This window comes from Ambystoma mexicanum, chromosome 1q (genome assembly GCF_040938575.1).
Source record: "Ambystoma mexicanum isolate Mex_15411 chromosome 1q, UKY_AmexF1_1, whole genome shotgun sequence".
Lineage (NCBI taxonomy): Eukaryota > Metazoa > Chordata > Amphibia > Caudata > Ambystomatidae > Ambystoma > Ambystoma mexicanum.
Window position 1 is genome coordinate 1,117,709,691 of NC_090922.1, and position 14,990 is coordinate 1,117,724,680.

The 14,990-nt window shown below is 45.4% G+C and overlaps 1 protein-coding gene across 6 annotated transcripts in view; it reads right to left on the reverse strand.

Annotated features, from left to right (window-relative positions):
• Positions 1-14,990, reverse strand: part of GPSM2 (G protein signaling modulator 2) — an 822,550-nt gene that overhangs the window by 395,956 nt on the left and 411,604 nt on the right. The window lies entirely within an intron of this gene.

A 14,990-nucleotide genomic window follows, 5' to 3' on the forward strand; every position in this document is an offset into this window, starting at 1 on the left:
AGGGAGGAGTCGAGGTAGATTCCTAGGGTTTTGACGCTGTTAGAGACGATGATGTTATTGCCGTCTATAGTGAATGCTTGATAGAGTTTGTCGAGTTTATTAAGTCTGGGTTGGGAACCTAGGAGAAGAAGTTCGGTCTTGTCGTCATTGAGGCATAGGCCATGCTTGGCCATCCATTCTTGGATAATGGAATAAATGTTGTTGCGAGCAGTGAGGTCGGTGGAGTAGTCGCCTGTTAAAGGGATCAGTATTTGGGTGTCATCTGCGTAGTTGGTGTAGGTGACACCCAGGTGGTCCAATATGTCAAAGAGGGGTTTCGTGAACACATTATATAGAGTGGGGGAGACGCAGGAGCCCTGGGGGACACCGCAAGTGACTGGGGCTGGGATGGCAGAGGCTGTGGGTGCGTAGACTCTCATGGATCTGTTGCTAAGGAAGGAATGGATCCATGCGTTGGCGTTATCTGAAAATTTGGCTGCTAAGGATAGATGTTTGCAGAGGATGTCGTGGTTGACCAGGTCGAAGGCGGCCGATAAGTCAAGAAGGAGAAGGATGGCTAGTTTACCATTGTCTTTAATGTTGTCCATCTGTACCTTAAGGTCAATCAGGGCGGTCTCAGTGCCGTGTTTGGGGCGGAATCCTGATTGTCTGAGTCCTAGTAAGTTATTTTTCTCAAGGTGGTTCTGTATCTGAAGATAGGCAGCTCTGTCGAGGATTTTTAGTAGGAAGGGTACGGTCGTAATGGGTCTGTAGTTGGTGGGGACATTAGGGTCAAGGGTGGGCTTCTTAAGTAAGGGAAGAACCCAGGAGTCCTTGAGGTTGTTGGGCACTATGTTGGAGGTGAAAGATGAGTTGATGAGGGAAGTGATGAAGGGAGCAAGTTGTTTGGCTGCATCTTTAATGACTGGGGCTGGGCAGGTATCGCCTTGGCATTTGGACGGTTTAAGAGAGTAGATTATTTCTTCAACCTCTTTGATGGTTATGGTGGGAAACTCAAAGAGGTTATTGTCATCATTTTGGGGGTTGGTGTGGGTGTGTGTAGAGGGGGTGATGTTATCAGTGAGGGTGAGGCTTTCTTTCTTTGTCAGGATTTTGGCTTGTAGTGTGGCAATTTTGCCTAGGAGTGCTTCCTGGATGCTCGTGCACCAGTGGATGTCTTTGTTACAGGTGTCTGGAGTGGGGGAGGGTGATTCGAGTTCTCTCAGGATATTGAAGAGCTCTTTGGTATTAGATTTGGCGTTGCTGATTCTTTCATTGTACATGTTTTTTTTTAGACTGGATGATGGCTGATTTATAGATGTTCGATGCCAGTGCGTAAGATGTCTTATTAATAGTGGATGGTGACTGTTTCCATGCTAATTCAGCTTGTCTTTTGGATTTGCGGAGTGTTTTTAGTTTGGGGGTGAACCAAGAATTGAGGTGTGCTCGTGGTTTGGCTTTCCGAAGCTTTAGTGGTGCTATGGTGTTTATGGCCTTAAGGATAGTTGTGTTGTATAACTCTACTAGTTCAGTAGGGTTGGTCATGGTGGGTGAGAAGTCGATGATGGGTTGGAGTAACGGGAGGAGTTTCTCTAGAGTGATATTTTTGTTGTTTCTTGTGAGTGTGGGTGGGGCATTGGAGGAAGGCCCTGGTGTTTGAGTGCCTTTGTTGATGGTGAAGGTAATAAGGTGGTGATCAGTCCAAGCGCATGGAGTGTTGGAAAGGATGGTAGTGTTGCAGTTGAGGTCAGCTATCCAGTCAAGGATGCGGCCTTTGTTGTGTGTGGGTTGTGTGATATGGTGGGTGAGTCCTAATTCTGAAATTGTGTTGGCGACAGTGTGAGCTTTGTCATCTTTCTCATCATTGAGACCTAGATTAAAGTCTCCTAGGATGAGTAGTCGAGAGTTAGGTTTGATATTGTTAGAGAGTAAAAGGGCTATGTCGTCATTAAAGGATAGTATAGGGCCTGGCGGTCTGTAAATGAGGTGGATGGTGATAGTGCTTGTGTGCGTTGTGTATAGTTTGAGGGTGAGTAGTTCCACTGATGGCAGTGATTGGTTTTGTATGTGTCTTATGTTGATGGAGCTTTTTGCAATAATGGCTACTCCTCCACCTTTAGCTGTTTGTCTGTCTGCACGGTAGATGGTATAGTCATTGGGTATAGCAAGTGATAGAGAGGGGCCAGACGCTGGGTGGAGCCAGGTCTCTGTAATAGCTATGAAGTCGAGATCATTGAAGGAAATAATGTCGGCTATGTCTAGGGCATGGGCGACTACAGATCTCGCATTGATGAGTGCACCTTTGATGGTTTCGGTGGTGATGCATGATTTTTTGATGTGGGTGCGGGGGGAGGGTGCGTTCAGGCCGTGTGATATCTGGTCTGGCGGAAGTGTAGGGCGTGTGCAGGGAGGGGCAGATTTGGTTAAGGTTATATTTTGTTTGTTGCCTAGATTGAGGAAGGATACGGGTGTGTGTGTTCTGGATCTGAGTCGGGTGAGTCTCGATAAGCCTGAGCAGGGATAGGATTTGCTGGTAGTGAGGTTCGTGATAGTGGATTGGCCGATGAGATTAGTTTGTGATGCTTCTTGGGGGCTGGAGGTGTCTGCTGTGCGATGAGAGTCGATGGAGGAGGTAGGCTGGAAGGGGTTGATGTTGGGTAGGAAGGGGGTGGGGCAGGGTATGGGATAGTGTCTGGGGCAGGCTAGTCTGCTGAGGCCATTGGGGTGTAAGCGAAAGTGTGGCCCTGTACAAGGGGTGTCATGGGGGACCAGGCAGAATGGGAACATAATGAGGAAGGTCCAGGTTATCATATCTGAATTTAGAGGGAACTGGCGCACAAAATCATCAGAGAGAAGCTAGTACGCAATGTTAGTGCACAATGGTGCTGCAGTGAGGGTACTAACGCAGAGAATCAGAGAAATGCTAGTACACAGTGCTAATACGCAGTGCTAATACACAGTGCTAATGCACAGTGTACTCTAAGCGACCATAAGGCACTACACAATGTCACAGTGGTCTCTAAGCGACCCTAAGGCATAACACTATGGCACAGTGGTCTCTAAGCGACCCTAAGGTACTACACAGTGTCACAGTGGTCTCTAAGCGACCCTAAGGCACTACACAATGTCACAGTGGTCTCTAAGCGACCATAAGGCACAACACTATGTCACAGTGGTCTCTAAGCGACCCTAAGGTACAACACAATGTGACACAGTGGTTTCTAAGCGACCCTAAGGCACTACACAATGTCACAGTGGTCTCTAAGCGACCATAAGGCACAACACTATGTCACAGTGGTCTCTAAGCGACCCTAAGGCATAACACTATGTCACAGTGGTCTCTAAGCGACCATAAGGCACAACACAATGTCACAGTGGTCTCTAAGCGACCATAAGGCACAACACAATGTGAAAGTAGTTTGTGTTAGACCGTACTGCAAAAATAGGGTTCAGTGAAGGCGTGAAGCAGTTCAGGTTGCTGGCTGGAGCAGTGGAAAAAGGTTGCTGTAAGGGGCAGTATGCTTGCCCCAGAGGAGATGGGCAGGGGATCTAGCCCTATGCTCGATGGCGTATACAGGCTAGAGATGGGCACCGTGTACAGTGCCTTCGAGGTGGGCCGGTTCGAAGCCTGCTGGCTTGTGGTTGGCTCCCAGTAGAGGAGAGGGGCCCATCACGATGTTTGCGGGGTTGCGGGGCCGGGTGGAGGGTTGAAGATGCGACGGTCAGCCATCTTTAAATGGTGTGGACCTAGGGGCTTCAATTGGTGGCTGGATGCACTCTGAGTGCAATAATGGGGCAGATCCTGGCTGGATCTAAGTAAGTACACTGAACCCAGTTAGCAAAGGACACCAAAGAAACACTTACACTTAAATCTATATTAACATAGACATGTATTATATTTACACCTGAATCACTTAATATACTACATACGTTTACACTAGAACACTTCGGAATACTTTCGGATACTTTTCAAAGGACATTTCTTAGTTTGTGATAGTTCACGGTTACATTTGTTGCAACGTTAGAAAGTGAAAAGCCAATTCTAGCATATTATCGGTAACTATGTGCACTTGCGGTTCTTAGCAGAAATACAGCAAGACATTTACACTGCATACACATATAAGAAAGTGACTTTAGGGAAGGAAAATCGTAAGTTGGTGTAATTCTAGCAAGGATCAAGGTTCTAGAGAAGTTTTCTTCGCACAGCAAGTCTTTTAAGTCCAAAATTGGAACCCTAGCTACAGGCAGTTTGGAGAGGGCTCAAAGTCCTCACAAGCAGCAGATTACGAAGAGTTCCTGTGGATTTTGTCAAGTCTCTAGTCTTTAAAGATGCAGCCAGTTAACAACTAACGATGGAGACCTTGTTAAGGACTCTATAATGGGACACAAGCAGCAGCCTGGGTCTGAGGTAAGAGGGGGTACCCTGGACACCTCTGGGGGCCCGCTGACACTCTGGAGCTACTTCGCGGATCAAGGTAAGCAACACATTTTTCCCCACAATACCTTTGGTTTGAAGAAAAGGATTGTGGCTGGATTTTCTTAGTTGGACGGTGCTGACCCTGGCCCTCTGGATTCCTTGGTCTGGTGACGAAAGGCAGGAAAATTGACAGGAACTCTCAGCAGCAGTGTCGAGGGAGGACCTCTAGCACGGCTTTCATCAACTTCTTGGGTCACTGTGGATTTGGCACCTTTTCTGCAGCACCAACAAAGGACGCGATTCACCCGGTCAATCTTCTTGCTTCTCTCAGTCCCACACTCTGCTGAAGGGGTCTGGGCGAGTTGGATCGCATCTCTGGAATGTCTTGAGGGCTCAAAGATTTGGATGGGTTTGGCCTTTCAACGATGATGCACTCGGAAGGGTCCGCAGGTCTCCTGGTATTGGGGTTTCTCGGCTCTGGAAACTCACAGGACTGTCAAAGGGAAGGATTTGTCCTCTTCGGAGTTCCTCTGTCGCACAGAAAACAAGGTCAGGACAGCTGTGGTCGCTTTACAGTGTTGCAAAGGGTCTGCAGGCGTCTCTTATCTTCTTCTTCGGTTACTTCAGCTTCCAGTGGTCTACTTGCTTTACACTCCAGAAGCCTCACCGTTTATACTGTTCCAGCACTCACTCATCTGCAATCTTACTCAGCAATTTACAGAAAGAGGCGTTTGGCCGTCTAATCAGGACAGCCAGATCCCCAATGGGAGCTGGTCCCATTCAGGCACTCTGGCAGACAAAGGACAGGGGGTGGGAACCCCCACACCCCCACTTCCTGCCTGCCTGGACACTCTGGAGCATAGGCGGGGACACCCAAGGGTTCCTGCCAAAGGCAAAACGCACACATAGGCCTCCCACCCAAGAACAGTAGTAGAAGAGCTGACAAAGAACAACCACGTTAGTAATGGCGGGGAAAAAAGGGAGCCCCTGAGTTGGTACTCAGGAGCCCCTATTGTGCATCACAGAGGCTATGGACATAGCATGTACTAGAAAAATCGTACCATAGTTCGTAGGACACATCCACTGCACCCAGCCATTACTAGGAGTTTGCCTATGTGACATAATAGTCACAGGAGAAGAGAGAATGGGGATACAAAGTATCCCTTTGGCACTCCACATAAGGTGGTGTGTGCCAATCTCTCAGGTTTTGGGAGAGATACTATCCTTAGGATATAGAAAAGAATCTCAACGGAAGACCCCAAGGGTCCCAAGAAACACTGCCCATAAGGAGCTGTGTGCTTCAATAATAAAATACAGATGCCTTTAAGAGTTATGGAGGAAAAATACACTCCATAGGACAGTAAAATACAAAGGAAAGAGCTCCAAAAGATATAGCCCATAAGAATGAATGAGTGGAAAAAGGCTCCACTCATTCAGGATTAAAGAAAAGGGTCCAGAAGTCCAGCAAAAAGTGCTGGGGGTCTCACTAGGAGAGGGGATGAAGCATAACAATGATAGATCTCCCTAACAATGCATAGGGACCAAACCATGGACACATTTAAACGCTATACTCAAGAAATGAAAAACAAGACACTGAAACAGGAGTTACTAAAGAGAGGACAAAGAAGGAAGACTAGAGTATCATGAAGGTAAATTAAATAGTAGGATGATTAGAAGTCTGGATGCGAAGGTATGATTTTAGAGCTATTCTACAGAAAAGATGGGCTGAACGTGCCAAACCAGATGTGAATAAAAAAATAAAGGGTCAAAAATTGCGAGCAGATGCAGAAAATGGAAGGTTGTAAGGAGAAAAAAAAATATGAGGGTGGCGGGAAAGAACAAGAAGTTGGGAAGTACACAATTTCAGTTTTAGAGGGGGGTTTCGATGCAGTGAGTGTGTAAGCATTCACTTCTGAATAGTAGAAAGACAAGCTGTGAGTGGAATGAAGCGAGTTAGTAAAAGAGTTGAAAGAAAGAAAATGTGAGAATCGACTGCATAAATATGACAGAACAAATTAAAAGAGGAAATACAAGAAAGAGGTGCAGCATAGGCGGAAAAAAGGGCTAAGCACAGAGCAATAAGTTACCCCATGCTGAAGCGGATAGGAAGAGAAGGTTTTAGTGGCCCCAAGCTACTAAATAAGTTTGGTCAGAAAAGTAAGAAGAAAACCAGTGAAGAACAGTCCCAGAGAGCCCTACAGAAGAGAGTAGATGCAAGAAAATGTGATCTACAATCCCAAAAAGAACTGAAGAATCTAAGAAAACTAACAAGGACGATTGCATAGCAGGATATGATATGATATGGCATTTGTAACGCGCCTATTCAAAGGCGCGACGAGGCAGGGGGGGAACAAGGGGAGACAGACAACGATCCTACTAGGCCAGGTGTCATTCAGGTTGCGCAAGTGCAAGGGTAGAGGGGAAGGGAAAAAGTGCATGAGGGAAAGGGAGAGGGGAAAGTGCAGTACAGGGTTATTAGTATACAACATACAGGATAAATAACAAGGGCCAGCTGGTGGCAAGTGCGAGGTAAGTGCAGACAAGTGCTGGGAAGGGGGGCTGTAGGGATGCAGACAGTCCCGTAGCGCAGGGGTTGCCAGGGAGGCAGTGCATGGGAGAGTGGCTGGGCCAAGGACCGAGAACGGTGAGTGTCCCAGTTGCAGATTCAGTGCAGTTTCAGTAGTATTAGCAGGGGAGAGGGGGAGAGAAAGCGGAGGCAAAGCCCCCACGGAGTACTGTTTAGCCTCCTGGAACACACGAGGATTTATACATCTGTTTAACACAAGCTGGTTGGACAACTTACATATCGTGTGTTTGCAGGAGACCTGGTTAAGTGAGCTGCCGGTATCCTCGGATTTTGAGATTGTTTTAAATTCGGCTATAAAATCAAAACATGGGCGTCCTATGTCAGGGTTGCTGACAATGGTGAGGAGAACATCGAGTTGGCGCATCTTAAATTCTATCAACCATTCTCCTTATATTCAAGAGACGACCATTGAAAGAGCCGGTGTTCATGAAGATACGCAAGACAAGATTGTAATGCTGAACTTGTATTGGAACCATCTACGGGCAGGCAAAATGGATTTTATTGATCAGACAACAGGAATAATTGATCTTCGGGTGGAGTCATTAGATTGGTCCAAGATAATTCTTTGCAGTGATTTAAACATCGACCTTCTTAAGCAAGAAAATCTAGATCTAGGCTCATTGGCACAAGCATGGCTAAGCGAAATGGGTCTACGTAACATTCAGATGTTGAAGGGAAGCACCTGTGGTGACATTCCACCTGTGCCCACATGGCACAGTGCGGATTCATCATCCATTATAGATTACATGTTCGTGTCTGAAGCTTTGCATCCTATGATACTTCGCTGAAGATCTGTGAAAAAGCAAACAGTGACCATGACATGTTACTCATGAAATTTGCAACATCTGGACGCAAGCAAAGACCAAAGTGGCCACATAAACTCCAGGTTGAATCCAATAGAGTTCGCTTAAGATTGGAGGAGAGTGAAGTCAATGTGGTGATGATTCAGTACTGTCAATTAAGTGCTGATCTGGAATACGATCAATTATTGACTCGATTCAAAACCGTAAAGACAGGTCTAAAAAATTTAAACATGGTTCGGACTCATCATTTCGATCCCGAGATCCTGATCCAAAAATGAAGGATGCGTGCTGCACTTAGGAGAACTAAGTCCCTGGATGCTGCTACTCGAAAACTGGAAATAAAGAAGCGAAACAAAAATATAAGAACTGGTTGAAGATGCACAAATATGCTCTAATGCAAAACGATGCGGAACAGATGCTTGTGACACTAAGGAACAAAAACTCAAGGGACTTCTGGAGGCTCATCAATAACTTTCAAGCTCCTCAATTGGCTCTGCAGTCCTGCATGGTCCCGGAATCCGCATGGATAGCCCACTTTGAAACCCTCTACAAGGCAGAGGCACCAGGAATTGTCACATTGGAAACACCTTTGAAACCGTGGGATTTGACGTTTCCAAGAGAGGATATTGTATCAATAATTAAGAACGCAAAAAGCTCACGAGCACCGGGCCCTGATGGCCTTACCAATTTTACTATCAAACAACATCCTGAATTATGGGCACCCATATGTGTAGCCCTATTTGATAGAATAAGTAAGTGCCACAGGACCCCCAAATCTTGGAAATCTGCTGTCATTGTCCCCATAGTCAAAAAGGGAGACAGAACATGCCCAAAAAACTATCACCCAGTGGCAATATTGGATGTTTTCGGGATTTGTAAAGCAAGTGGGCTGCTCACTAAACCTGCTACTTCTGAATCTGATGAAGATGGAGGCTATAAAGTCTAATACAAAGGTCTATTTGGCCTTCATTGACTTTTCAAGTGCATTTGATACTATCGACAGGCCTCTTCTATGGTCAAAACTACAAAGTTGGGGATGTCCGGCTGACTTATTAGCAGCAATCCAAGATCTGCACTCTGAAACCTCCATACAAATCCGTTTGGATAGTTCTGGAACTTTATCAGCACCAATCAAAACCTATGAAGGGGTAAAACAAGGCTGTCCCCTAGCTGCCGCAATATTCAGCTTATTCATATCAGATATAGGTTTTGCGATTGATTCAATAAGCTCTTTTCCACCAAAAGTAGCAAAGTTCCATCTAAGCTGGCTGCTATACGCCGATGATTTGGTCCTGATGGACCTAACTCCTGTCGGCCTTCAGAGGAAGCTGAACGCGGTTGACCAATATGTTGCAACTAACCATCTGGTGATAAATACTAAAAAATGCGAAACCCTGATGTTACACAACCTGAACAGTAAAGGAGGGAAAAAATCTAGAAAACAGAGATGGTACCTGGGTCAAGAGACCATTCAGACAGCCGAGAGCGTAAAATACCTCGGCATGCTAATAAACTCGTCAATCAACGACGGTCCATGGGTCATTGAAACCAGAAGGAAATGCAAGCAACTGGCAAGTCAAGCTGTCATCATTCATAAGAAATTTGGAACATTTTCATTAAAACCGGTGCTTGCTTTCTACCAGCAAAATGTAATCCCGGTCTTACTATATGGCGCTGAAAACGCCTTGGGATGTAGCCACGACACTTGGGCATCGCTGGAGAATTGTTTCTGGTCTAAGGTATTGTCTCTCCCAAGGGGTATGCTGACATCATGTGTGATATACGAACTGTCGCTCATTTCACTCCATGCAAGGGTATGCTGGACTCTGGTGAGTCTGTTTCGCAAAACTCGCTGGCGCGAGCAAATACCGCAATTTGACATCTTTCACGATCTGACGCCAACAAATAAAAGCATGGTGGCCCTGTGGGTCAGGAGATGCGAAGAGATTCTGAGTGAATTTGGAATCAGTCTGGACATGCTGCATAACGACCCGAACGCCGCCAAATTAAAAATCTGGCGTGCGGATTGGGATCAAACTTGCTCACAACGAGCTGCAGCAAAAATGATGAGCGAGGCGCCGCTTGAAACACGGGCATTTAACTCTTCACAACGTTACATCGAGTTGTTTCCAGATCCTCAGGCTCGAAGAGTGTTTATGTCAATGCGCTTAAACATATTTAAAACCAAGGAGCGGTTGGCGTCATGGAAAAGTATGAATATCTCCAATCTAACGTGTAGACTATGCACTAAGGACAAGAAAACCCTTAAACATTTGGTGATATTTTGCACGGCACTTCGATCAGAAAGGACATATCACCTGGGCCCTTGGAGCCTAAATCACCCCTCCCTTTGTGCCGACGATTGGTGGGCCAATATGTTCCAAGGAACGGACATGAAATTGATACTACCATTGACTTGCTTTCTAACGATAATTGAAAATCGTTTGGATTCAGTGTTGGTTGACGAGCAATGAGGATTTTGATTCGACCCTCGGGAGAGAAAATGGGAGGGGTCTTCTAAAAGGACTGGGATACGTTGATGTGTTGGGTTTTGTGTTTTTTTGTAAATATTTTAAAGGTTTGTGTTAAACCGATAAAATTAAAAAAAAAAAAATTAAAAAAAAGCGGAGACAAAGAGGAAGGTTTTGAGCTGCTTCCGGAACCGGAGATGGTTCTCCTCAAGTTTCAGGGAGGCAGGAAGGCTGTTCCAGAGGGAGGCCCCTGCAGCGGAGAGAGATCTGCCCCCAAATCGTTGTTTGGAGAAGCGGCTGACCCTGAGGGAGTTGGAGGCGGATGAGCGAAGAGCTCGAGAAGGAAGATATTTAGGAAGAGAGCGTTGAAGGTATTTTGGCCCAAGGCCCCAGACGGCCTTGTGGACAATGCAGAGGGTTTTGAACTTGATCCACGCAGTCACTGGGAGCCAGTGTAGTGATTTCAGTCCTGGAGAGATCCGGTCCCTGGGCTTGAGGCCAAGGACAAGTCTCGCAGTCCTGTTCTGGATGAGTTGCAAAGGGCGGAGAGTAGAGGCGGGCAGATTTAGATAGATGCTGTTACAGCAGTCCAGCTTGGAGAGAACCAGGGCTCTAGAGACAGTGAGCTTCTGGGGGAAGGAGAGGAAAGGAAGGATACCTCTGAGGAGGTGTAGCTGGTAGTGTGACTTCTTAGAGACGTCGGATATGTGAGGAGAGAAGGAGAGTGTGGAGTCGAAGATGACCAAGGTTTTTTGCTTCGCAGGTAGGAGCAGGAAGAGGGCCCAGAGAGGCCGGCCAGAGAGCTGCAGGGAAGGAGGGAGTGGGTGTGCCGATGAGTAGAAGGATGCACTGAAAGGAGAGAGTTGGCAAAGAGGAGACATTTCGGTAGTATGAAGACTGTGGAAACCTGAATGAACAATAGGAATAAGAGAACAATCAAAATAGGACAACAGTTGTGAGCAACTATCCATTTTAAATCTTTTGTTAGAAGTGGTAGTGATTTACAAAGAATAGTATGGTATGGCATCAAAAGTGAATACACAGTTGAAATAAGAACAGATGGAAAAAGATCAGAGGTCTGAAGTAGGATGGGCCTGCTTTAGGAATGTCATCATATCAGTATCTGATAAAGATGAGAAAGAAGATGGGGACAGGATTGAAGATCTAAATGAAGACTCAGAAAAGACTGAAGGAAAAACAAGCAAAGGACATCAATCTTAGATGTGAAATAATAAGTCAGAAGCAGACAAAGAAGGAAGAGAAGAAGGATCTGGTGTAGAAGAGTAAACTTATTGATTTATAGTTTGAAACAGATAGCGATGGCTGGGAGAGAGATTCAAAATAAGGTTAGTATTGAACAAAAAAAACACCAATCATAAGTAGTATTTTGATTTTATTTGTATTGATACTGCGCTATACGCAAAAGCGCTTTACATGAATTAAATAAACAGTACAATTCATGAGAAATAATCTGAGAAACAGAAATTAACAGGCAAGCGAGTTTTAAGGCATGAGCGGAAAGCAGGTAAAGAAGAGAAAGGTCGAAAAGGAAGAGCAAGCGCGTTCCAGTGTTTCGGGGCCAATAGAGAAAGAGTGGAAATGGGAGTTGGGGCAAGGGGGACGAAGAACAGTAAGAAGAAAGAGATTCAGAGCAGACAGAGCAGGAAGGGAAATGGAAAGAAATAAGAAGAACAGGGTGGGCCAAGATTATGGAGCCATTTATAGACAATAGAATTGTGATAGCACAAAGAAAAAGGGAGATGACTAGCAGAGTTGTAGATAGAACAGAGGGGAGAGAGAGGAGTAGCAGGTAGGCCAAGGAGAAGAGGGGAACAGAGAGAAATTTTCAGATATTAAAGCTAAAACAGACAGGAGAGGGAAAGAGTGGAAATATGACAGGAGAAGAAACGGAAAAGTCGAGAACACCAGCAAGATTCCAGACAGAGAGCAATAGGAAGAGAGGAAGGGGGAAACTAAATGAAAAGGGGATGGATAGGATGGAGCACAGTGATGGCAGGGAAGAAGAGAACTTCCCGTCTTGGAGGGATTGAGATGGAGGAAGAGGGCTGACATCCAAGACTGAATAGCGAGAAGGCAGGAGGTGAGAGTAGAATTAATAGACTGAGAAAATGAAGAAAGAAAGAAAGAGCTGGCTGCCCTCCCCGTAAAGATGATGGGAAAGGCTGAAATAGGAGATAACAAATGAGGAGTAGTATAGAGAGAAAATCAGGAAACATAGTAAGTACGATTAGAGAGATATGAGTGAAACCAATTCAGAACGTAACCACAGAGACCAAGAGTAGAAAGGTATTGAAAAAGGGAATGATCAATGGTGTCAAAAGCTGCTGACAGAGTAGAACCAGGAGAGAAGATTGTTTCGATGGATAGCAGAAAGAAGTGCATCACAAACAAAAAAAGGCATTTTCGGTGGAGAGGATGAAACCAAGAATGATGGCTAGGAAGTAGGGAGTGTGTTGACATGAGTAGACACTTTAGAATAGATGATCAACTCGAGAAGTTTGGAAAGAAAAAGGTAGGAGTGAAATGGGTCAGTAATTGGATGGGAGAGAAGGAAGAAGGAGAGGTGGAAGACTGAAAGGAAAGATTAAAGAGTAGGGCAAAGTATGAAGAAAAGCAGGGGTAGACTATAGGGATAAAAGAGGAAGGAAGCAGGGTTGAAGGAGAGGCTGTAGAATGGGCATTAGAAGCAAGAGATGTCAGCAGCAGAGAGGGGAGAAACGGAAGATGGAAAAGGGAGGGGGAATAAGAGCAGGGAGGTGAGGGGAGGACGACAAGACTAGATGAACGAAGAAGGGTGACTTTAGAAGAAAGAGGCAAGGTCAGAGAAGAGATGCGAGAAAATCAAGATCTAAGCCTTGAGACATATTCCATGATCATTCAGTGTATCCAAGAGAAGTGCAGTGTCAGAAGCGCTGCAGTGACTTGTGCTTCTTGTGCTGATACTTTGAAAGCAGTACTTGTCTACAGAGGACCTTCGATACACCTCCATCACATAGGCCAGAGAGAGGTACCTTGTTGGGCCACTAGCTCATGCCTGGAAGCATAGTCTCAGTAAAGGTGATATCATAGGAAATACAGCGTGCCATGGTAATGGGGGCCATCTGGCTGCCAAACAGTCTGAAAAAACCTTTTTGACCTTCGAAACCTTTCTGGTACCCGTGCAATCAGGAATTTATAAATGGTCAAAGAGGCAAGTCCTAAACTGGTCTCAGGAGCATCCATTGGAGGAATAAGTCTAGGCCATGACCTCAGGGGAACCTCTGGATTACGGCAAAAGCGGCCCTACACAGAGTTCTCTGATATGGGCAAGCTAGGAAAACATCTGAAGAAACGGTCTCTGGCGAAATGCCTGGAAAGGACAATTTACCTGAGACTTGTGGATTTAAGAAAATAAGTTATATGTCATTTTGCTTGCCCCCTACAATGTCCTTGAAAGCCAGTGAGCCCTGGTGTCGAAGATCTCCATTTACTGGCAAAGCCTATTTTGGGCATGACTCAAAAGGTTGTCATGAAGGCACAAACTTGATGACAACACAAGGGTGCAAAGCACTGGTGAAACAAATTGTGGAGATCCAGCAGCTCAAGAAACCATGTAGGATATTCCCAGCATCAATTGAAGCAGAACTTGATGTTGATGTATGGAAGCTTGTGGACTGGAGAGAATAATAGTTACTTACCTCTGGTAAAGTTCTTGCGACTCGATGTTCCTCCCAATTATTCCTCATCTATGATATCTCCAATATCCAGCTTCAGCTGCTTCGGAAAACATTTTTTCAGCAGAGGGCGCCCTGCGTCGATGTAGTCGACTCGATGTCCCTCGAGGGCCTCCGTCTCGAGGATGACATCATTGTATGTACATATGGAACGTGCAGCGCCCGTTGGCTTCATTTCTGTTTTTTCGTGTCTTTCTTACAGTAGAACTACCAGCATTAATGTGGTTGAGACCATACTAGACTCTGAAGGAGCATAAACTGAAATAACATGGAAATTCAACAGCGGGGTAGGCCGGGAGCGGCGATGAGGAATACTTGAGAGGAACATCTAGTCGAAAGGAGAATACCAGGGTTATGTAACTTGTTCTTTGAATGGATTGTGTCCTCCCACATTTTCCTTATCTATGATAGACCCCACGAGGAGTATTAGTTTTGGTGGAGGGAGTAAGAAGTTTGTCATCAAGGGATGTTATGAACCGAATGAAGGACTGCTTCCCAAAGTTTCCATCCTAACTCAAGATGGAATCCAGGCAGTAATGCTTTGTAAAAGTGTGAATGGTAGACCAAGTGGCTGCCTCACAAATATTTTTGATTGGAACACCTCTTTGCAGAGCGGAAGTAGCCATGCCCCTAGTGAAATGGGCTCTCAAGCCTTCTGGGGGAACTTTCCCGGCCAGTCTATAGCATTCAGTAATAACTAAAATAATCCATCTGGACAAAGTTTGTTTAGTTATAGCCAGTCCCAGTCTATGACCAGTGTATCCTATAAACAGTTGGTCATCTAGACGAAACATTGACATCCTTGAAATGTAGAAACTCAGAGGCCTTCTTGGGTCAAGTCTGTGTAACCTTTCCTCCTCCTTGCCAGGATGAGGTGGATGTAGGTAATACTATCTTCTGTCCCAAATAAAAATCTGATATAATCTTAGGTAGAAATTAAGGTTTGACCTTAAGCACGACCATGTCCTTATAAAAGACTGTAAAAGGCGGTTGTGAAGA